This window comes from Protopterus annectens, chromosome 1.part0 (genome assembly GCF_019279795.1).
Source record: "Protopterus annectens isolate FY-2018-M chromosome 1.part0, PAN1.0, whole genome shotgun sequence".
Taxonomy (NCBI): Eukaryota; Metazoa; Chordata; order Ceratodontiformes; family Protopteridae; genus Protopterus; species Protopterus annectens.
The window spans coordinates 1,309,293,787-1,309,318,786 of NC_056725.1; the positions used below are offsets into that span (position 1 = coordinate 1,309,293,787).

General features: G+C 37.4%; 1 protein-coding gene across 1 annotated transcript in view; it reads left to right on the forward strand.

Annotated features, from left to right (window-relative positions):
* CBX7 (chromobox 7) overlaps positions 1-25,000 on the forward strand; it is a 683,982-nt gene that overhangs the window by 15,017 nt on the left and 643,965 nt on the right. The window lies entirely within an intron of this gene.

The window sequence follows — 25,000 nt, forward strand, 5'->3', positions numbered from 1 at the left end:
AAATATCATTCCTTTCATAATCTACAGTGGCAGAAGTGCTAGGAAACAGCAGATACTTTTATATGATTCAGAGAAAAAAAAAACACTTATTGGGAAGAAGGACGTTGCAGCATTTTTCTGTTGAAAAAAAGTCTTTTCACAGCTTTCACAAGCACTGTCTAGTGCTAGCTTACAACTTAAGACTGAGTCTACACAGTTTGAGCAGAATCATTTTCACATTGCAGGTTATTATTGTTGGGAAGTGTCATACATTTTACTCTTGTTAAAAAGAAAAATCCATTACTTGCACACATGCTGTCAGCATCCCAAACACCTTTCTGTAGGCTCAGGTCTTGATAAATATGCCACCATTCATAGTGAAGGGTTTATTGGCATGAAGTGACAGTACCACTGATGGTCTGGTTTGAGTGTGCAGATAACCAGCAAGAGGACTATCTTGCTGTTAGCTATGGACCTTTACTACATTGTAAAGTTCAAAACATTTCCTTCTTGTGCTAGAAAAACTTTTTCTACTGATTTCTTATTTGCAAGAAATCCACTTATTATTGAACTAGTGTGTTTGTGGATGCACACGCCAACATAGGTAGAATCAGAATGAGACAAATTCAGAAGTCACACATACTGCAATGTTAAAGAGAAGGAGAATGTTGTAGAAGCATTATATTATGGAATTTTGAATTGCACTTTTTGCCTCACACAAGTAGTTGTTGGAGGTTCAAGCTTTTGGATGTTTATCTCCACCAGTTCCATTTTGAATATCTAATTATATGTTATACTGTATATGATTTGTGCAAATAGAAGCCATTTGGTTGGAAGGAGAGCTTTGTTCAGTGTTTATAAAGTACCTTCATAAACTGTTTGTTCACATACTGTCATGAAGTTCAGAATAAAAGAAAGGAAATATTTTTGAATGAAGAAGAAGCCACTTTTATATCCTGTTGCTGTTAATTTGCTGATTGTGTGATTACATTTTCTGCATTGGTTTACCTGAGATTTATAACTGGAATTATGAGGAGTCCAGGTTACTGATCAGCAGCTTAGAATTTGTTTGTGGTAGAGGAAAAAGGTGATTGCCCCAGAGAATTAAGAGTACGATGGTAAAAATGTAGGAAGTATTCTTATTACCATTAATGAGGATACACAGTGTGGCTCATTATACAGATTTTTGTGGATTTGGCTTGTGAATGTTTTTAAGTTCTTTTTCCAGAAAAGAATAAAGTATGTAAGAACCTTGGCTTTGATTTTATGCTGTCTAGAAAGAGACATACATTTATGAGTTTGAGAGGGTATATGTCAGAAAAGATAAACTCAAAAGTAATAACTAGTTACCACTGAAACAACTGAAAAGATAGGTCAACTTTTACTTTTTATATTGATGTAAAATATACTGACAGTATAAATGTGCAGCTGATATCAGAAACATAAAAAGGCATTGAACAGATAGCAGGTGTTTATGAATACCAGTACATAGTGTATACTGTATGTGATTTATAAACACAATATTGCAGTGTACTTTTGTCAAGAGCTTACCTGTATGGACAGACCAAAGCATCTCTGCAATGTGCATAGGGGCCTCATGTTCTTGAGACTGTTGTCTTTGTTGGTGCCATAGGAGAACTTCAAGCCTGTAAAACTCTCTTACCATCTAGTGCCTCTGTACTTCCAGAACGTTTGGCATGTCATGTATGTTATGCCTCATCATTGTCACGTTTATATGTATATATATATATATAAAATATATGTATGTGTGTGTGTGTATATGCAGAGTCTTATAAGCCATATCACTGTGTTAACTAGGGTTTACTGCATTCTGGTAAACACTGGGGCTTCTTTGTGCTGTGGGTCTGCCAAAGTATTGTGTGCATTGTAGGTTTACTGTACTTCTGAAATCACTAAACCAAAAAAAGCACAGTCCTGTTCAATCCAAATGACCACAAGCGGACAATTGCTTAGCGCTTTCATTCACTTTTAATTTCTGAACTTCCCCAGAAACAAAAAATGCCCTACCCAAACTTCCTTTTATATCTAAAACAATTACTTGACAGGAAATGACATAACTTACTTACAAATCAAGTACAAATTTTATACAAGTTGCTCATATACTTAAAACATTTGTAAAACCCATTATAAATGATGTTACTAATAAACATTCATAAAGTACTTTTATACTAAATCAATGTTTATATTTTAAAAAAACATTTTATATTTATAGTCTCATTGAGACCAGGTGCACTATCTGCACCTAAATACAATTCAAATGGCATTACACAAACATACAAAGGTTACAAAATACACAATTACACCAATATGGCAGTGGGAAAGGAACATTTTGACTTGTTTTCCAAGGGGTTTAAATTTGTGAAAACAACACATGGAGACTTGGCAAATATATTACTGGAATTAAAAATATTCCTACGGAAATTAAATTTGCAGGTTGTTTGCAAACATCACAAAACGGATAGCTTCCAAGGCATTGTACACAGTGATTACACAGAAACATTGAAGAGAAGTAGTATTTATAACCCCCCACTACACCCTGTGATTGGGACTTTCGAGTGTATAGTTATGAATGACATTTATGACACATTCGAACCAACAAAAAGGTTGAATAGAACAAACAATTTAGATGAAAGAGAATTTATTTTATTTGAAAAATTAAGAAAGGAGAGAAACCTAAGATTCATGCAACCAGACAAGGGTGGGGGTATGGTCATTTTCAATCAGGAAGCATATAATAATGTTTTAACAGATATATTATTGGACCAAACTACATATACCACTGTATCCATGAACGAAATACAAATAGCATATAGAAGAATAGATAGTTGGCTGGAAGAATATCTAATTGAAAACAGAATTGGAAGGGACACATACGATTTTTTGAAACAAACCCATCCCTACATACCAAAAATGTTCGCAATACCAAAGATACATAAGAACATTTTAAAACCACCCTTCCGCCCTATTGTTTCTGCTAAAAAATCAAAAACTCAGCCTTTGTCTGTGTTCATTGACCAGCAACTAAAAGACATTGTCAAAATACAGACACATCTGGTGCAAGATTCCTGGGATTTTTTAGGTAAAATAACCAATGAATTATGGTCAGAGACTGTCAGGTTGGTAACCATTGACGTGAAAGAACTTTTTACATGTATTCCCAGAAGACAAGGGTTTGAATTTTTTGAAAACAGTGTTTATAAACACTCTAATTTAAACCTTGACAGGAAAAAATTATTGTTAGAACTAACTGAAATAGTCTTAGACAACAATTTTATTACATTTCAAGGAGAATACTATAAACAGATCACAGGTGTGGCCATGGGGGCAGCTTGAATCTGGTCCTTCTTGAATGGGAGGAAGAGTTCATTTTCAAGGGACCTTATCAAAGAAATATAAAAATATATCTCCGTTTTTTGGATGACATCTTTATATTATGGGAAGAAGTCACCATAGGGGACTTAAAAGAATTTATGACATACATTAATCAAACTACCTCCTTCCTGTCCTTTACTTATGAAATTGAAAATAAGGGTATAAATTATTTGGATATAACCCTGAGTAAGGAAAGTGCTGGTTTCAAATCAAATATTTTTCGAAAAGATACATGGTGTAATAGTTATTTACATTTCAATAGCCAGCATCCTATACACCAAAAGAAAAGTATCATCAAAGGGCAGGCAGTTAGAATTGCTAGAATGACCTCCCAACACCAGGATTTACGAAAAGAATTCTCATTTTTATTGGAAAAATTCTTGGAAAGGGGTTATCCCAAACAGTTGGTTGTGGAGATTCTGGAACAAGTATACAAAGGATGGGGTACAAAATTTAAACCCCTTTTAGGTAACAAATTTACCCCTAATGAGAAAAGGGTTGACATTGGTGAAGACTTCAGGGGAGCCTGTATAGTGGAATACAATGGATTCTCTGACCACTTCATAAATATTATTAAAAGTAACTGGTCCATTTTTAAAACCAACAAGGAGATATACCAGACAGTTGGAGAAAAACCAAGATTTATATACAAGACAGCCATAAATCTTAAAAGATTTTTTGAAATGGAAAATATTAAACAGGAATCTAAGGAAGGCACCAAAAGATGTGGTAGTTGTCGGCAATGTAGTTACATTAATCCGAATGTGGGATTTAAACTTGAAAATGGTTTAAAAAGTAGAATTGCCTTTTGTAAGGGCAACTGCAGGAGTAAAATGCTGGTGTATTTAGCTACTTGTTCCAAATGTCCTGCTTTCTACGTGGGGAAGACCGAGAGGTCCCTCAGAGAAAGAATTTACGAACACATGTACAACATCAGTAAGAGAAAAGAGACCAGTGCCTTATTCAAACATTCGATGGACTGTGCAGGATTCACTGATTTCAAGTTTGGGATTTTGGAACATGTTAAACCAGATCCAAGGGGAGGTGATACCAAAAATTTTTTGCTACAGAAAGAGATTAGGTGGCAGTTGAGGTTGAGAGCAAATATCCCCCCCGGGCTTAATGAGTATACAAACATCAAGGCCATTTTAGTAGAAAAAGCCTCGAATGTATAAACAAACAAAAGGTATGGTATTGGGGGTTTACACAATTAATAAACACATTTAGAGATTTTTTTTGGGTTTAACACAACAAATGTTCATAATATCCACAACTATATGTTTTGTCCTGTTTATACATCAAAGGGTTTTAAGATACCTTTCATTAAGCAAACACAATGTTATTTTTTAACAGCAGGTTTTAAGAAATGATCATGCTTACTTTTTTAGAATACAACGTGTATTTTTACAAGTCAACAATACTCACAACATTCACTTCAGTTTTTAACTATTTAATTAACAACTTTTTTAAACTTTTCTTTAAACTATTTAATTAATGAATTAATTATTTATGTATTTATGTAATTTATACAATACAACATCATTTTATTTAATATATATACATTTTCTAAATATATATACTATCAACTAAGCGACATAGTAGAATACAACATATATATGGAAATTTAATTTAATGTACAAAACAGGTATATGCTTCATTTTATACATTTTTATTAATTTATACAGCAAAACAAGCATTTTTTAATAAATAGGCATGAAAATTAATGTCGATTGACATATGTAAAGCACTAAAGCACTTTAATGATTTTGATTCTCAACAGGAAGATTTATCCAAGGGAAACTGTGCTGGATTGTCAAAAGCATATTTAACAAATGGAACACACAACAGAAATTAATGTATACAGCTTTAAAATTTTATATGAACCTGGTTAATTAGTTGATTGATTAATTGTTTCAAATAGTATAAAAATCATTGGCACCACATGTTGATTATTCTGAAGAAGTCTGCATTCGGCAGATGAAAGCGCTAGATCGTTGTTTTGTGTTTTAACTCATTTTGTTCATTAAAGTACTGAGGTCTGTCTACACGGAGTTGCATCTTTTGTTGGGTCTATTTGAGCTTATTTTTGGTGTCGTTACGTCCACCTAAATACAATTGCCAAAATGCCAAAAAGGGCAGATCATTCGTTTTAAGTAGGCTGACATCAGAAGATGATACATATATGGAAGAAGCGCAGTTCTTATGGGGCCTTTTCGTTTCCAGAAAATATGACACTAAATGGATAAAACAGATAGAAAAGGAAGTATTGTCCTTGAGAAGTGGGGTAGCATCTCCCATTTTACACTCTACGGATATTTTGGTAGGACCAACACAATGTATGAAGTCGAAAGACACAACGGAGTCAAAATATAGTATCAACAGGGATTACATGATAGCTTTTCCACTTCCAATAGTCAATGGAATGTGGTATATCAAAAGTATCATAGAAAATAATTGGAAAATTATTTTAGGTAATAAAGATTTGGCGGACAGATTAGGATTCAAACCCAAGTTTACATACAAGAAAGTTTCAAATATTAAATCTATGTTAGAAATAGGAAACAAAGACCCTGCCAATTCAGTAATGTTAAGAAGTAATAAAAAAGGCACTTATGCTTGTCACAATTGTAAACAATGTAGGTTCGTAACTAATTCCTCATTTGTCACTCTCAGTTACTTTAACATTACTTTTTGGGCAAAAGACTACTATAATTGTAATAGTGAACAGGTAGTATATATAGCAACATGTTTGTCCTGTGAAAGTTATTATATAGGAAAAACAATAAGAAATTTGAAGCAAAGAATATATGAACATAATTTGGCAATCAAAAAGAAAGACAAGACCAACTCATTAGCTAGACATGCACTAACATGTACAGACTTTAAAAAGTTTGAATTTTTTGTATTAGAAAAATTAGAAAAAGAATCTTTAAATGGGGATATTAACAACACACTAGAGTGCAAAGAGGCAATGTTAAGTTGTCAATCTCGCCTTCATTCTTGCTTGATGGGTTCGGAGCCGATCCTCGGCTCCGACTCGGCACTTGCTAAGCTCGAGAGTCACTTTTACCAGCTCGAGGCAGCCCCATATCCCATGATGCAAGGCGGTAAGTACCCAGATCTCGTTTGCCGCTTCGCTTATGAGGTCCTCCTTTTACCAGCTTCTGGTAAGTGATTTGCTACTTTGCTATTTTAGCCCCTTTTAACAAAAAAACCCTTAATTGTTAGTTTTATTTTAGTTTTAAACATTTTCTGACAGAAAATTATCTGTCTCTTCTTATTTTTTTAGTCAGACTTTCTCCCATCCCATCCCCCCCCTGTTAGGGTGTGTGTGTGTGTTTTCTAGTTATACCTTTTGGTATATTTAATTTAATTTCTTTGACTGGTGTGTGTGTCTGTGTTTGCACCATGTCCAAAGAAAGGGTCTCAGGCTTTAAGAAGTGTGACTCGTGCTGTCAGAAAATGTCTCTGACAGACGGTCACACTTCTTGCCTGTATTGCCTGGGGCCTCTTCACCTGCAGGACTCCTGTGCTATTTGTCATTCTTTCAGCCAGAGAGTCCTGCAGGAAAGAAGAAATAAGTTGATTTTGAGGGCCTTCTTGCCGGAGGGCTCTCCAGCTAAGTCGGCTCCATCCAAGACTGCTAAGTCTTCCAAGGCCCAGGCTTCTGTGTCCAAGCCTGCGGCCTCGGCCCGACTCGTTCTGAGTCGAGATCGGCCCGCTGGAGCCGATTCTGGCTTATCTGCCTTCGGCACCGATGGCTATCGGTGCCGATTCTGGTTCGACCACTTCGTGTCGGCTCCGATCGGGTTCCGACCACCATGTGGCTCAGGCATCGTGTCGGCTCCGATCGGCTCCGACACCGTTACTTTGTGGCTGTATCGGCTCGGCTGGAGCCGATGCATCGAGGCTACCTGTCGGCTCCGATAAGTTGTCGGCTCCGACAGGTTCAATAGTTTCATCGGTTCCGATGGCTCCTTCGAGGAAGAGGTCTAGGTCTCCTTCCTTGGAGCCGATACTTTCGCCCGGCTTCACCTCTCCTCTCGAACGGAGCCATCGGAGCCGATCTTCAAGGTCATCCAGGCTTTCTGACCATGATTTAGAGAGAGTGGTCAGTAGATTACTTAAGTCACAGGCACTGGCCCAAATGTTACATAGTCCGTCTCAACAGACGGCTATTGGTCCACACCCCATTGCAGTTCCTCCTTCAACTCTACCCCAGAGCTTGGAGTTGGAGTCTTCGAATGGTTACTGCTACGGCTGAGGGACAGATACCCCCTTCTGTTCCTTCAGCCTCTACTCTTATCTCCTCTTCGAGACCTTCCTTAGAGGGATTCGGTGGCTGGGCTTCCATGGTCTCCTCCGAGGGGGTGAGTGGCATTGGACCCTTGTCCGAACCCGCTCTTCCCCTTGGAGCCTCGGCCTTGGTGAGCTCGGCTCCGACATCTGCCTCGGAGACTTCCCTTTCGGTGGTCCCTGGAGTTCCTAGCTCTTCGGAACGGGTTCTCTCGGACCTTCCTGGGAGGGGAGCATTCGAGGTGATGAAGAGTGTGCTGGCCACTGGTATCAGCCAGCAGTCTGTTCCCTTAGCTCCTCCCTCTGTGCCTGTTGACATCTCTGCCACTTCTCTTGCTACAGGACCCAGAGATCCTCCGCCTCAGGTTTCCCCATTGGGAATATCCCCCTCTTCCGAGGATTCTCCTGATGTTTCGGGAGATCCTCCTAGAAAGAGGACTTGTAAGAGGAAACATGTAGACTCCCCCGAGTCTATCACTTCAGATACTGACTTAGATGAGTCAGAGGGATCCCCAAGATCCCCCTCTGAGGATGTCTCCTTCTCAGACATCCTAGAACTCCTTAGACAGAGGGGAAACTGGCCCACCAATAATCCCTCTGAGGATGAGTCAGTATACCTAGAGGCGTTTGGATCTCGGCCCTCCACCTCCTGGGTGTCTCCGCCTTTCGACCCCTTATGCAAGTTATTGCCCGAAAGGCGTGGGCTGCTCCTGACTCTGTAGAGCCAGTCCCTAGGAGGCCTTCAAAATTTATTACTGCCCCGTGTGATAAGCAATTCCTCACTAAGGGTGTCCCCGCTGATGCCATGGTGGTGGCTGCTGCCACCAAGAAGGAACTTGCAGATCCTTCCGTACTGGCCCATCCTCCTAATAAGGACTCTAGGACCATGGATAGGTACGGTAAGCGGATGTTTTCCTCAGCGACCTTTGCTATGCATTCGCTGAATTACCTATGTCACTTCACCAGACTCCAAAGGGATATCCTTAAGGAGCTAGGTGATGTTGTACAGGATCCTACAGCTGCAGGAGCTCAGGAAAAAATTGCTTCGCAGCTAGGAACCCTTAATTCCATTGCAAACTCCTCCATGCGGCTAATATCATATGCTGCTGATGGAGCGAGTAGGGCCGAGGTACAGGTGTGGCCCTTAGACGCCAAGCCTGGATACGGCTATGTGACTTTGCAGATCCCTTTAAGGCCCTTCACAAATTCTCCCTTTGATGGGTCAGCTTTGTTTGGCCCTCAAGTGAAGGAAACTTTGACCAGGTGTGAGCAGGACGGCAAGACCCTTTCTGCGTAGGAGTCCGTTTTCCACCCCTTCTAGACCTTACCCCAAAGGACAGAAAGGTGGCAAAATGTGGTTCCGCAAATCCCAAGGAGTCACGCCGGATTCACGTGGTCAGTTTACCCCTAGAGGCAGAGGGGGTTACAACAACATACGCCGCTCTAGAGGCAGAGGGGGTCCAAAAAACCAGGGAAACAGAGAGCCTCTCTCTGACAAGCCCTTTCAGCATCCCTGAGATGTTGCCCGGCTGTCCATCCTTGGAGGCAGTCGGGGGAAGACTATCGCTGTACCCAGAAGCCTGGCGTTTCCTCACTCAAGACAGATGGGTACAGTCGATCATATCCGAGGGTTACAAAATTCCTTTCGAGGAAAGTCCTTTCTATCACTCAAATTCCCTTCCAGATGTACCACCCGGTCTAAGGGAAATTGCAGAGTTAGAAGTCTTAAAACTTCTGCAAAAAAGAGCCATTCAGCCAGTTACGACAGATCATTCAGAGCCCGGAATCTACTCAAGGTTCTTTTTGGTCCCCAAAAAGACGGGAGACTGGAGACCAATATTGGATCTCAGCAGACTCAACAAGTCTGTGAGGAAGACAAGATTCCGAATGGTCACTCTTCAGTCAATTCTGCCCTTCTTACAGAAGGACAACTGGATGTGCTCAATAGTACGCATCCTGAAGATCTATCACATCAAAATTCACAGACGCTCCAGGAGATTTCTCCGCTTTTGGCTGGGGTCCAGTCATTTCCAGTTCAGAGCCCTGCCCTTTGGTCTCACTACAGCCCCCAGAGTGTTCACCAAATGCATGGCAGTGGTCACGGCTCACCTGAGACGTCAAAGATTCCAGGTGTTTCCGTATCTCGACGACTGGCTCCTTTCAGCCACCACCAGGCATCAGCTTATTCAAGCCAGGGATTACACAATAAAGCTTTGTACTCTTTTAGGCATCTCGATAAACTTCGAAAAGTCATCCTTATCGCCCTGCCAGTCTATTACTTTCATAGGCGCAAACTTAAACACTGTTCGGATGTCAGCTACCCTTACAGAACAAAGAGTTTCAGACATTCAAAGTCATGTCAGGATCATTCTAGCCAACAAGAAAGTACAGGCCAGAATGGTTCTAAAAGTATTAGGCCTCATGGCTGCGGCCATTACTCTTCTTCCCCTGGCTCGCTTCTACATGCGCCTTCTTCAGTGGATGCTGTTCACACAGTGGTCGTTCAACAACTTCCAATGCGCCACCAGATTCTGGTGACACAGACTTGCAAAGATCATCTTGCTTGGTGGATCACATCTCCCCAGGTTCACCAAGGCAGACACTTTGTAACCCCATCCCGTAGCCACTGTCACCACGGATGCCTCCCTGATCGGGTGGGGGTCATTATCAGGGCAGGATGGTTCATGGACGTGGCAGCGTTCAATACCACCTGCACATAAATGTCCTGGAGATGAGAGCAGTGCTTTTAACGTTGCAAGCCCTCAACGACTTTCTTCCCGTAGGGACAATTGCAGTCCACACAGACAACATGTCTGTAGTTTGGTATATCAACAAACAGGGCGGAACCAAGTCCTACCCCTTGTGTCGAGAAGCGATCAGACTATGGCAATGGGCAATCTCCTCTCATCGGTTTCTGGTAGCAACGCATATCCCTGGGAAAACCAACATTGTAGCGGACAGATTGAGCAGAGCTATTCTCATGCCTCACGAGTGGTCTCTCAAGCAATCTATAGCGGAAGAGATTTTTCTGGATTGGGGTCGTCCATGTTGCGATCTTTTTGCTACTCCCCAAAACAGCAAATGCCCAGACTTCTTCTCTCTCTTCCCTCTTCCAGGCCATCCCCCCAGAGACTCTCTGACCCAGGATTGGCCCCAGGGACTTCTTTATGCCTGCCCTCCATTTCCTCTGATCCCTCAAGTTATCCAGAAGGCAACCGTTTTGAGAGCCAAATTGATTCTCATTGCCCCTTACTGGCCTCGACAAGTTTGGTCCCCTGCCTCCATCGCCACCTTTTGGTGCAGCCGTGGCATCTGGACCCAGTGCCAGATCTTCTGATTCACCAATCCGGTCAGCTGCACCGGTCTATCCCTTCTCTCAACCTCACAGCATGGTTGCTCCACTTCCTTCCTTAGCCAGGCTTCCTTTGATCTCTAACCCAGTTAGAGACATCATAGTAGCTTCTTTAAAATCCTCTACCAGGAGGATTTATGCAAGCAAATGGAAACGTTTCTCTTATTGGGCTAAGGCCAAGAGTATTGATCCTTTCACTGCCCCTGTTCAAGCAGTCCTGGACTTCTTAGCAGAGATTTTTCATGCAGGCTCCTCTTCTTCCACAGTCAGAGTTCAATTGGCTGCTATCTCAACTTTCATGTCGGGATCGCAGATCACAATATTATGTCCCATAGGCTCTGCAGGGCCTTCTTGAAAGGAATTTTCCTGCTAAAGCCTCCAATCAGGAATCCTCCTCCTCAGTGGGATCTAAATTTAGTGCTGACATCCTTGATTCTTCCCCTTCGAGCCAGCTGTTTCTTTTCCCTGAAATTTCTTTCTTGGAAAACTTTATTCCTAGTGGCTATTACATCGCCAGGAGGGTGTCTGAACTTCATGCTCTATCGGTTCGACCCCCTATTTGGTTTTTCACAAAGACAGAGTATCATTGAGAACTAATCCGACCTTTTGCCTAAGGTCGCCTCAAAGACCAATTTGAATCAATCCATTGATCTCCCTGTATTTTTCCCAAACTATTCAGACAGAGCCGAACAAAAACTACATTATCTTGATGTCCACCGTCAACTCAGATATTATTTGGACAGAACAAAAAATTTTAGGAAATCTGATCAACTTTTGTTTCCTATGCGGATAATAAGAAAGGCCTTCCTGTTTCTAAAGTGACCTTGTCTAGATGGCTTTCTTCGGTCATCTCTGAAATTTATCTGCTCAGGGGAAAACAGCTGTGCTCAAAACCTAAAGCACATTCAACTAGGAGCTTAGCTACTTCTACAGCCTTCAAGCTAGACTTCCTTTAGACACTATTTGTGCAGCGCCACTTGGGCCACTCCTCATACTTTTGTTTCCCATTACAAATTGGACTTGGCCTCCAGGGACAGAGCCAGTTTTGGCTCTACAGTCCTCAAGAGTCTGTTCCATTGAGCCACCCAGGATAGAGGTGCTAGGGACGCGGTCCCATCAAGCAAGAATGAAGGCGAGATTGACAACTTAACATTAAGAAGTTATGTACCTACCATAACGCTCCATGTTAGTTGTCTTCTCTCCTTCTTTCTGACCCTCCCTCCTTCCCCAGGCCTGGACAGACCTTTCTATAAGAAATTATTATGCTGAAGACCATTCAGACCTGGTCCTTCTTCCATCCTGTAAGTTTTCTTTCTTCCTTTTGGAAGTGTTTTATGCTTGGTGCTATTGCCCTTTGTCATCAAACGAGATCTGGGTACTTACCGCCTTGCATCATGGGATATGGGGCTGCCTCGAGCTGGTAAAAGTGACTCTCGAGCTTAGCAAGTGCCGAGTCGGAGCTGAGGATCGGCTCCGAACCCATCAAGCAAGAAAGAAGGCGAGAGAAGACAACTAACATGGAACGTTATGGTAGGTACATAACTTCTTATTTTGGCAGTTGTATTTAGGTGCAGATAGTGCACCTGGTCTCAATGAGACTATAAATATAAAATGTTTTTTAAAATATAAACATTGATTTAGTATAAAAGTACTTTATGAATTTTATTATTAACACCATTTATAATGGGTTTTACAAATGTTTTAAGTATATGAGCAACTTGTATATAATTTGTACTTGATTTGTAAGTAAGTTATGTCATTTCCTGTCAAGTAATTGTTTTAGATATAAAATGAAGTTTGGGTAGGGCATTTTTTTGTTTCTGAGGAAGTTCACAAATTAAAAGTGAATGAAAGCGCTAAGCAATTGTCAGCTTGTGGTAATTTGGATTGCACAGGACTGTGCTTTTTTTGGTTTAGTGATTTGTGCATTATTGGAGGAGTCAGAGAGTGCTATTTAGTGCTTTTACTGTACTTCTGTCACACCTGTAGGTATACTGTACATTATATGCTATAATATGTACTGAGTCAAGCATTTGTCTGATTTTACTGTATATCTGTGTTTTGGTTTTAATGTCGTCCTGGAAGAAAATAATACATTTTGCCACCTGGGAGACACATTTATTGATGCAGGCCATCCATCAGGATGGTGCTTTCCTTTTTTTTCCATAATAAATCTTTATTGTTATATTATTTTCAAACACAAATAAGAACAAAAATAACATATATTCACAAATCAAGCATTAACTAATATCACTCATAACCACACTCTATATACAATATTTGCAAGAATGCTTCCATGTAATACAGTTAAATATAAAAAAGCATAAGAATAAATGCAAGTAATAGACAGTTGATTACTAAATTCTCTCCACACACATAAATAATTATTAATATTTCCAAGTTGAAAATACTATGCTAGTATAATATTAAAAATCTGTGCCCAAATTTTTGGATTATTAACATTTTTATTTTATGGGTTTAATAGTAATTTATAAGCCAATATATGTTTTGTCGCTAGAACTCTAAAGTTCTGCCATGAAGTTTTAGATGGGTCTAACCAATTTGAAGCTATATAAAGCTTCATTAATAGAAAAATATTAATATATATAATAATTTGTGATTTAGGGATCTCTCGGCTTAATATGCAGAATCATAAATTTCCATGATAACGTTGTACTCTGGTAACCCACCTTTTGAAGTTGGATCTTAAGGGAATTCCAAAGTTTGAAAATACATTTACAACTCCAGAACATATGAAGAAGATCAGCTGGTTGATTCTTACAGTATGGACAAGTTGGTGAATTTTGGGATTAAATTTATGCAGGGTAAGATGTGTATAATATGCATTGTTCCAAATCATCAACTGGGTATATATTAATTTTGAAGAGAAGTAGATTTGATGGTCAAGTCAATTGCTTTTAACATATTACTTCTATCTGTCAGTAAGATTTTCTCTTCCCAGTAGTTTGATAACAAAATTTTATCATGAAATTGAAATTCTTTAATTAATTGATTTGCTGTCGTGATATATTTAAGATCCTGTTGGAGAGCTTGCCACAACAAAGAGCATCTATTAATAGCCTCTTCTTCGGTTTAAAACTTTTAAAATAGCTTATAGTGAGTTCTCTAATTTGCCTCAGAATAACCAGATAATTTTTAGGTAAGTTAAGTTCTTGTCTTATTTGGTTGGCCGAACTGTCAAGATGTTTATATATATATATATATATATATATATATATATATATATATATATATATATATATCAATCAAAGTTAGATTAACTATCAATGGAAACTTGTTGAGATCAATTAGTTGATTATTCAATTTTAAATTAGGATTCTTATGAAAGGGTTGAAAAACCATCATATGTTGAACCAAATCTAATAAATGAAATAAATTATGTAAAGAGAGTATGTTCGTTTTGATGTGTTCAATAATCCCATAGAATTTCAATGTATCCTTACCTAAAAAAAGTATTGCTTTAGGATTGATATTTAACTTTAGAATATATTTATAATTCAGAACTACCCAAGGTGGTGTCCACTTAGTATTATTTATATCATAATTGGCAATTCTTAAAATTCTATTAGAATTTACAATTAAATAATACATTTCAAAATTAGGTAATTCCAGTCCTCCTCTATTTTTTGGGGTCATTAATTTATCATAAGATATCCTGGTTTTCTTTGGTTCCCAAATGAATTTAGCCAATTCTTTATGAATCCGTTTAAAAAACAACTTCGAAATAAATTGGCTGGCCTAAAAATATACAGTAATCGTGGTAATATGTTCATTTTGATAATTGAAACTTTTGCTAATATTGGCATTCGTAAATTTTTCCATCTCCCAAAATCAGAAATTATTTGTTCCCAGATTGCTTTAATATTATTATTATAAAAGTCTTTATTATAAGTAGAGAACTCAATACCTAGATATTTAATATTTTCTTTAAATGATACCTGTCCCACTAAGGGCAATAACAAAAAGGGTTTAGGTGTCTTTAAAGGAAGATATTGTTTTTTTTCAAGTTAATTTTATAATTAGACACTTTTGAGAACTCATTAACAGCCTTCAATAATTTTTCAGTATCTGATAATGGAGATGCACAATAAATGCTAAGATCGTCAGCAAAAGCTGCCATTAATATTTTAGTTCCATAAATTATTGGGACATTATGATAAACATTTTGTTTAATATATAAAAACAATGGTTCAAGATAGATATTAAATAATAAAGGGGACAAAGGGCAGCCCTGGCGTGTTCCAGTCTTAATCTGTATTCTTTTAGAGAAGTTTTTATTAATATGCAATGTAGTATAGGGATTACTATATAATATTTGTAACATTTGGACAAACTCATGTGATATATTAAAATACGGTAAAAGGTCAAACAAGAAATTTGTATCAACCCTATTAAAGGCTTTCTGGGCATCAATTATAAGGGCATAAATATTTAAATTATTTTGATTAGCATGCTCTAACATAGTATGTAGTGTGAGTGTATTATCACTGGTTTGTCTATCTGCCATAAAACCAGTCTGTTCTTTAGAAATTATATGAGTCATGATTCTCTTCAGTCTAGATGTTATAATAGAGGTTAGAATTTTCATGTCTACATTTATTAATGATATCGGTCTATAATTATCCGGATTTTGAGGATCTGAATTGGCTTTATGTATAAAAATAGTTTTTGAGGCGTTAAGGTGTGGATCATTAATTTTATTCCTAATTATGTAGTTAAACACAACTGAAAGTATCTTACCGAAAATATCTGCAAATTTTTTATAAAATTCCACTGTCAAGCCATCAGGACCTGGTGATTTATGTGATTTCATATGCTGAATTACATATACTATTTCTTCTTCAGATATCGGTTTAACCAAGTCATTTTGAATGTCCTCTCCTATTGTTGGAAACTTAATTGACTGTAGAAATTGTTCATAATTCCTGTTAGGGGTCATATCCTTTTGTCCAGTATAAATATTAGTCTATATTTTCTCAAAGATATTAAGAACCTCCTCAGTTTTAGAATATATTTTATTATTAAATTGTATTTCCGAAATCTGCACGATTGGTTTTGTTTGATTAATGATCCTAGCTAAGGCCGTCGATGGTGTTTGAACATGACTGGCATACCTCACTAACGTCTTGTACTCTTGAAATGTTAATCTACTATTCTGAAGTAAAAAGAGATCCTTTTGACATTTAATCAGTTCCTTCTCTGTTTGCTCATTAAAATCTCTAATCAGTTCTTGATCAAGTAATTTTATTTTTATTTCTAAAGTTTGAATATCTTTGTTTAATATCTTTTTATAATAAGATGCTTTTTGCAAAAGTGTCCCTCTTATTTGAGCTTTAACTGTTGCCCATTCAATATCTGGGGCAAATTGTTGTTAGTCTAAACCAATCAATAAGTCTTTCAGGTACTTTGTAATTTCCAGTATTATATCCTCCTTATTCAATAGATTTGGATTAAGAGACCAATTATAACCTCTTTGTCTCAAAGTATCTTTTACCCCTTAGTAAAACTCAACGAAATTTTAGAATGGTCTGATATATAACGGGCATGTACCATAACTGTAGGTTCTAGATTGATCAATACTCTTGAAATCAGGAAGAAATCAATTCTGGACCACATTTTATGACATGGGGAATAAAAGGTAAAATTGCTTGTACTATTATCGTTATTCAGATAATGAAATGGATCATATAATTGAAAGTCTTCTTTAAGATCATTCAGTGCTAATACAGCATGCTTGTTAAATGCTCTTTGTGGACAAGATCTATCCAACTTCGGATTCTGGTAGGTATTCCAATCACCTCCAACAATTACATAATATCTATCAAATTGTGTTAAAATTGAATATAGTGATGCTATAAATAGTTGTTGGTCATTACAGGGAGCATATATATTTAAAAGTAAAATAGGTTTATCAAATAAGGTAGACGAAAGAATAACATAGCACCACCGTCCATTTTATCTGTATTAGAATCTAATATCTTTTCCTTGTATTGATCTTTAATAATTATGGCTACCCCAGCACTATTTGACTTACCTTCAGATACTACTACTTGAATCCATTTCTTTTTTTTAACATCACCCCATTGATCATTCATTAAATGCGTTTCTTGGAGTAGGATAAACCAATCTTCAGCCTGCAACAATACATGTAACACCAGTTTCCTCTTCTTCAAGTTCTGGAGCCCTTTAACGTTCCATGAATCTACTTCCCACATTTCAAAGATTCACTGTAAGATGAAAGTTTTGGAGAGAGAGCATGGAAAAAACAAAAAACAGTAAATTCAAAACCATACATAATCTGGAAGCAATCCTTATATCCCGTCCTCAACCAGTGCATACCCACTCTAACCCCGGACCAGGAGATGAATAGGTCCTTTATAATATAAAATGACAAAGGGTTTAAAAGAAACAACAGATATAAAAACACCACAATTGTAAAATTTCACACGTATCACAATTAAGACCTATAAAACCTAACTTCACTACGACAAAGCCTAAACTAAACATTCCCTAACAAACACTGCCATAAACTACATCTCTTTGGTTAATTACTATTTAAACAAATCAAATTAAAAATGTAACAGTAGTACATTTAAAAAGAATAAAGTAAAAAAAATAATGCATTTTCAGTAGGTTATAATAATGCACTTTCACTATAATAATGCACTTTCACTATAATAATGCACTTTCAGTTGGATTAGCTATCTATACATAAACCACATGCATTAAAAGAGAGAAAAAAAATACATACTAATATATAACCCTATATTAAAGCAAATAGACAGCAAATTTATTAATATCCTTTGTTATATATTCACCTTATACTAGTTTCATAATAAAGCAAGCTTCTAACTAAATAAAATAATGAAAATAACACAAAACATTAAAAACTATGCTGACAGGTTAAATAAACATTGCTAAATCCCCCCACCCTCTCTAAATAATATAACTACAAAATGTTGACTGAAAGTTAATAAATGAAGTTCCTATGTGCTTAAATTACTATAGAACAGTGTTATTTAATGTTAAATAAGCAAAAGAGTGTTTAAAACAGTTCTCTTCGGTTTTCCAAACCAGGAAGTCCTGTAAAATGCTCGCGACGGGGGACCACGTTTGCAGACGGACTCCCGGAAGTGCCACAACGAAATCTACACCCTCAACAGCATTTTAAGCACTTCCTGTCTTCCTCCTCATTGAAAACAGTTCGTAGAAGCTATAAAATGTCAGGAAACAAGTGCAGGAGATCAAGATAAGGAAAAGCAAACAATTTTATTGCTCAGGAATAGGCCTAAGCTTCACAAATGCAAACAAAAGATTACCCAGTCCTCGAAGCTCAGTAAACATAGCAGCATGCCAGTCCCAGCAAAAGTTCAATTCAAGTCTCTGATGCAGGTAAAGCCTTGAAAATTTTAAGAAACAGATTTCTTGCCTCATTTTTGGTGGAAGCAGAATGTTTAGCCCCATCCACTGTGAATATAAGCATATTAGGATATTTCATTTGAAACTTCATTTGTTTGTCAATAATAAATTTGCAGTAAGGAGACAGAGACTGTCTAGCCTGTCTGATCTGTATAGGTAGATCCTGTGTCAGAGATATTTTATTGTTTTTCCACATAATATAGCCTCCACCTTGTTTTGCAGTAATAAGTATTCTATTTACATCTTGATAATTAAGCAGTTTAACATACACAGGTCTAGGAAAATTAGATGCTTGTACCTCTCTCAAAGCCCTGTGTGCTCTTTCCACGATGATTTGTTTCACAGTATTAGAATCTTTTAAAAGCACTGCAAATATTTGTAGTATGGATGGAATCAGTTCATTATACTGAATGGATTCAGGAATCCCTCTGACAATGATATTGTTTCTCCTGGATCTTGCTTCTAGGTCTGTAAGCTTACTTTGTATAGCCTGTATATCCACATCATGCAGATTAGTTTTTTTTCTCAGTAAAACTAATTTGTCCTCAGTATCAGAAATTCGAGCCTCCGTCTTATCCATTCTTTCCAGCAACTGAGTACATGAAATTCCAAATGATTGTATTTGACAAGTCAGTTCTTTTAAAGCTTCTTGTATAGGCAGAAGTGCAGTTTTGATATCCTCCATATTTAAAGCTTGATCAGCATTAGTTTTAGTCCCTAGTTTCTGTTGTTCCTGTGCTTTAGTAATTTTTTGTCGTTTAGTAGTTACATCTTTTTCTGGTGATTGCAATTCCGATAATTTTGTTTTAGTCGTAGTTATATCCATGCTTTTGTCTTCTTTTGACATCTTATTGGAACATAAAAAGTTGCAATATAAAAAGCACACGGTTCCATTGTGTATTCCTCTCTGCAGAGCTAGCTAATCTGTTGTAATCCAATGAAATATATTCCTTTTTTCCGTTTTTTCTTCTCAATCCAGGATAAATAAATGTAGTTAGAGTAAGTTTATCGAAGTTTTGATGTTGAAAACTTTGTAGTATCCACTCAGGGTTTTGATTTCCTCAGGTTAAATGGAGAGCTGCAGTTCAGCAGTGTTCACAGAATGGCAGCCATCTTTGAATCAGGATGCTGCTTTCCTGATGGGCCATACATGAAACCACAAGGAGAGGTAGGCATGGGCAGAGGTGACAGATGACATAAATACTACGGTTAGCCATGGCTGGATCGGTATGAATGCAGGGGAAGGTGAATGACATGAGGGACAGGGCAGAGAAGAATGCAATCACCCAGAAAAGAGGTGTACTACCTTGGGACATGGTTTTGATTCACAACAAAAAGTTATTAGCCTAGTGCCAAAGTTATTCCTAGTAAGTATTTCCTCTGGGATGGTTATAGGTTCCCACATACAGGTGGTAATGACTAGCTTTGATGTGTGCTGACAGTATTTGAATAGGTTGCTGTGTATCGTACAAGGTTGTAGGGCATTGCTGCTGGTGGATTACAGGTTTCAGTTTTTGTATATCAAATACGTTTTTACTTTTTTTCATGACTGGATTGCTGTCATGGTGAAAACAAATGCATTTCAAAACTTTTTTGGTGGGTTTGCAGTATCCAGAAAAGGGGGATATTCTGGGAAATGTTTATAATTGCTTTTAATCCTGAATGTCTTTTACTTAGAAATGAAAAATGCTGTTGGAACAATAGATCTGCATTATGACAAGCCACTCATAATGACAAAATATTTAAACAACTGAATAAGCAACAGAAAGAAGTGTAGACATGTTGATTAGCACTTTTTCGTAGAACTGTTTGAAGAGGGATAAGGAGTGGAATGATGATCTGGCAAGGAGGACTTGGATTCTTTTCATTACACATGGAATTTGGTGAAGTCTAGGAGTGAAGTTCCACTGTAGTAAATTATCAAAAGAAAAGGTTCTATTTGGGTTTAACTAAAATGTTTTTTTTTTTTTTTTTATGTTTTCACACAAAAGTGAAATTCAGTCCTTTGCATTGGCTGTGGGTAGCATTCGTCTTGCAAAATCTTATTTTTCTACAAAAAATGACCCACATTTGGCATTTGAAAAAGTGGCAGCCTTCGATGTCTATGATGATAGGGCAGACTACAAATCTAAGAAACAATGTGACCTGGAAGGTAACATGCATGCTGTTCATTAATGTGCAGTGAGTCACTGGGGAGTTGTGTCATCTGTATTCTTCGTGAAATGGAAAAATGTTTTTGGGAGAAAATGTTCCAGTTTTGTTATTTGCCCCTTTTCTCCCAACATAGCTAGTCACATGTTTATATGTCTGCTGTTTTTAAGTAAAGAACACTGTTTTAAACCAGCCACATCCTTTTGTGCATTATTTTGTATTGTGAGAAGTGATTATTATCTGTGTGGTGCCCCTTCCTCACACTTTTACCAGTTTTTAATGCTGTTATGTACTATTCACAGCCACTATGGGACATAAAAAAAAACTCAAACACATATTTCTGATTTCTTTTCCACAGCTTCCAGGCCTTCATATGGAAGTCATAATCCATGTTGCTCGCAGTGCTTCACAACTATCCCTTCTGACTGCTCCTGTTTGGAACCTTTGCACTTTTCCTCATGTTTTCTTTAAAAGGAAGCCACTTGGGTCTATATTCATTTTGTTTACAATAGTTGACATTTGCTTGTTGGCAGAAAGAGACAATAAGCTTGTTTAGTTTTCACTTTTAACTGCATTTAACAAACTCCTCTGTCGTTACTTTCCCCCTTCCTTCTTTCATGGCTTTCCTTTCCACCAGTTATTCTAGTATTCCATTCCATATGTCCACAACCATTTCTGTGTAAGAGTATTTTTAGAGATCCCGTCAAGTTCTTTGTTCCTAGAAAATGCTTTGTGGGCCGCCTCCTTCCCCCTCATTTTTTCCTATTCAGAATGACCTCTTCACGTCTCCCAGCATGATCTTCTGGATCAGTATTGTGTCCTCCTCTCTCTCTCTTCCCTTTTGCTTCAGTGTCCTTGTATTTGAACTCAGGATTTTAAACTGTAATAAGGGATACAGGAATTCTCCACTTTTCTATACAACTCATGAATAACTGTTGTGGCAAAAAAAAAATCATCTTGCAAAACAGTGTTTGTTTATTGCAGCAAAGCTCATTGTATATATCTGTGTAACAGTCTGTTAATGATATCATATTTAGTCATGATTTTTTTCATGTTCTCTATCGTCCTCTCAGCTCGATCATTTGACTCCAGGTAGTTATGAGTAGAGTCACATGTTGAAATTCCCATTGCTCTAAATATCTGTTGAATTTCATAGTTGCATGCTGTTGACCATTAGTCAGCCATTAGCGCATCAGTAATTGGCTGTATTGAAAACATTAATTGTACTCGTCATGTTTGTGCTCGTAATATTTTTTACCTTTACAGTGTCATGAAACTTAGAATAATAATCCGCACCAGCCCCAAAATTGAAACAAATCTATTCTTGCTATACTTTGGACTTCCTTTAATCAAACAAGAAATCATCTCTTCTACAGTACACATTGTACACACTGTACAGTTCTGAATTACTTGCTTCTTTTATAGTGTCATTCCTTATTGGTATAAGATATCAGAAGGACTTTGTTGACATTCCACAGTTTCCAATTTGACTCAAACTGTTTGCCAATATTTCTTTGCTTTTTAGGCTCTATTAATGTATTAGCCTTGGACATTAAGTATTGTATACATTTGATCTCCTCCATAAATGGTTTGGTTATATTTATTTCCCCACAACATATTTGTAAGTTCTGGGTGTCATTTCATAGCATTTCTCAAACCATCTTCATGTCTGCATCATTAAAACCACATTTTTAAACTCTTTAAATTCCTTTGCATGTGTTCATAGGTTTGTACTAGGCTAATGACCACAAGGGCCTTTTTAAGCCTAGCCATGCATCCCAAATTTGTGACAAGTTCTGGTACCCTTGATAAATCTAAGCAGGGGCTTGGGAGATGAACCATTTACAGGCAGTCCCTGTCCTACCAAACCTAGGACAAATTTCCTGTTCCCCATCCAGTTGTCCAAGTTTCACTTGACTTGGGTTAGGAAGGAACTCTGCTTCATATGGATGGGAACCTATTCCAGAGAAGGGGGTAGTCTTTGCGATACATATCCGTCTCTAAAGCAGTTCTTATTTTTATCACACTCAAGGTTTAAGTCTTTAAAATGGCTAATTCTGGTGCTGTTCGTTTTGCAGATATGCAGGAGGTCCATCAGGACCAGGCATAGTTCTCCCATCAACAGCCGGCAGGAGACAGAATACAGGGTTATGACTTTGAGGCAGTCTGTATAGGACATGGTACTTACACTCTGTATTCTATCAGTGAGAAATCACTGTGGAGATTTTAGTTGTTGGATCTGCCTGGTTAGGTTCATACTGTAAGGGACATTGTACTCACTGATAGGTATGATGCAGAATATAGTGGAACAATGACCTCTTGGACATAGATGCCATACCTTTGTTTATAAGTTGCACAGCATAGAATGATTACCTCACTGCTGTAGACACATGGTTGTCAAAGGCTAGATTATTGTCTACATGTGTTCCGAAGTCCCTGACTACTGGGTCCACTCTAAGGGCTGTGTTGTCAGTGTGGTAGTTACCAGGGGTGGATGACTTCCTGAAAGGTACTACATATGTCTACATTTCACTTGTAGGCAACTGTAGAATTATACAACAAAAAACAAGATTTACCAAAGGGTAATCAAACAAATCCACTGAAACAAAAACCCTTTGGAAGCACGGTTGTATCTGCTGCGAAGTACTCGACAAACCAAAAGGACATCTGGGTGTAAACTGTAGAAAATTCACCAAGCAAATGTTTTTGTTGCTCAGGCAGAAAAGAAAAATGCGACATTTATTTTCTTACTTTATATTAAACAGCTAAGTCGTATTTCTGTAGTCTCAATAATGTTCTCTGCATTGTAGGCAGTGTCTTTTGCAGTGAGTGCATTTTTACTGGCTTATAGCCTGCTTTTACCAACACCTTTTCCTGTAAATACTTTTTAAAACTTTCACTACCTTATACTATGACAGTCAACTATTTTTTCTATATATAAATGTATATTCCAACAACATGTAAAGCTCTGGTCCAACAGACAGCTGATTCATCTTCTTGTAGAATTACAGAGCTAGTTCATTTCTGGCAGGCTTCAACTTGTAACATGCCTTATTCATATTACTTCACTGTTGGTGTTTAATTTATCAGCAATTTAAATATTTCAAAATGCGTTTAGAAGTAACTTCAAATTATACTGCATTATTCCAAGAAATCTTATGAGAGGTTGTTTGTCCTCTGGAGAAGACATTAAGACTACTTATACAACTTTCTGCGTGTCTAATTTTAAGCCTTAAGATAAAAAGACAGGACCAACATATCTGATTGCATTCACATGGGTTTTACGTGCTTTTTAGCTTGAAGTTGTTCTTTTTCATTTTTTTCAGCAACTCAGTCTGTCATTGTGTTCTTTTCATAGGAATTTGTATTAGCATGCCATCATTTATGTTAACAACACTGTCAAGTCATTAAGTTATCTCTGCAACAGCTCTGTGAAACTCTTCATATATTGACAGTATTTCAAAAGATAGTTTTGTGTTTTTATATGTGTGAAATAAATATACGCAGCCTGTAACTTGATTCCTTGATGGTTATTTCTTAAAAGTCCTGTTTTACATCAAGCAGAGAAAGATAATTTTCTCTTGATGTGGCTGATACTTCTTCATTTGTATGAAGTGGATATTGATTGCTTTTTGTAGCTTTATCTTATGGATCAGTATGAGTACTAATTTTATTTGATTTCACAAGAGTAATCATGCTGTTAATCCATTCACTAAGTTCTGTCTGTTTTACATCCATGCCTTTACACTCCTTTTAATTCATGTCCTTCTTGAATGTACGCCATAGAGCTTCTGCATCTTTCCTTGGAGCAAACACTATGAGTAACACTACATGATTTAACTGTGAATACAAGATAAGTAACCTAAACCAATAAATAAATCTTTGTATCCGTTAAAAAGTTAATTAGTGTGCATACTTTCTGGCATGCATAATAACTGTCCAATCCGTATAATTCTTTTCAGTGTGCTGAGACTCTGACAAGCCAGGCAACTCAAGACGGATGGCACTTCCTCATTTTAAACTACTTGGAATGGAGTGCTGTATTTTGTATGTTTACATTCACACTTGTTAGCATATAGTGGTTTTGTTTGAGTACCAAAATTAATAAATATTGTCCTCATTGATAAAGCCCTCTGTAGTCTGTGGAGTCCTGGTAGATCAGTGGACCATGTCAGCAAACTTTTGTAACTTGCCTTGTGGTTTGCAACTGCCCAGTATGGGAAGCATGGAGAGGCTTGTCTCTATTCTTCCAGGACCATTAAGTAAATTTTTAATGAAGTGGATTTCACTGAACCATTCTGTCCGCCTCTAACAGGACTTGACAGTCCATGACTTAACCCATCGCTGGATTCACCTTATTCATTTTCACACTTGGTTCTTTGAACATTT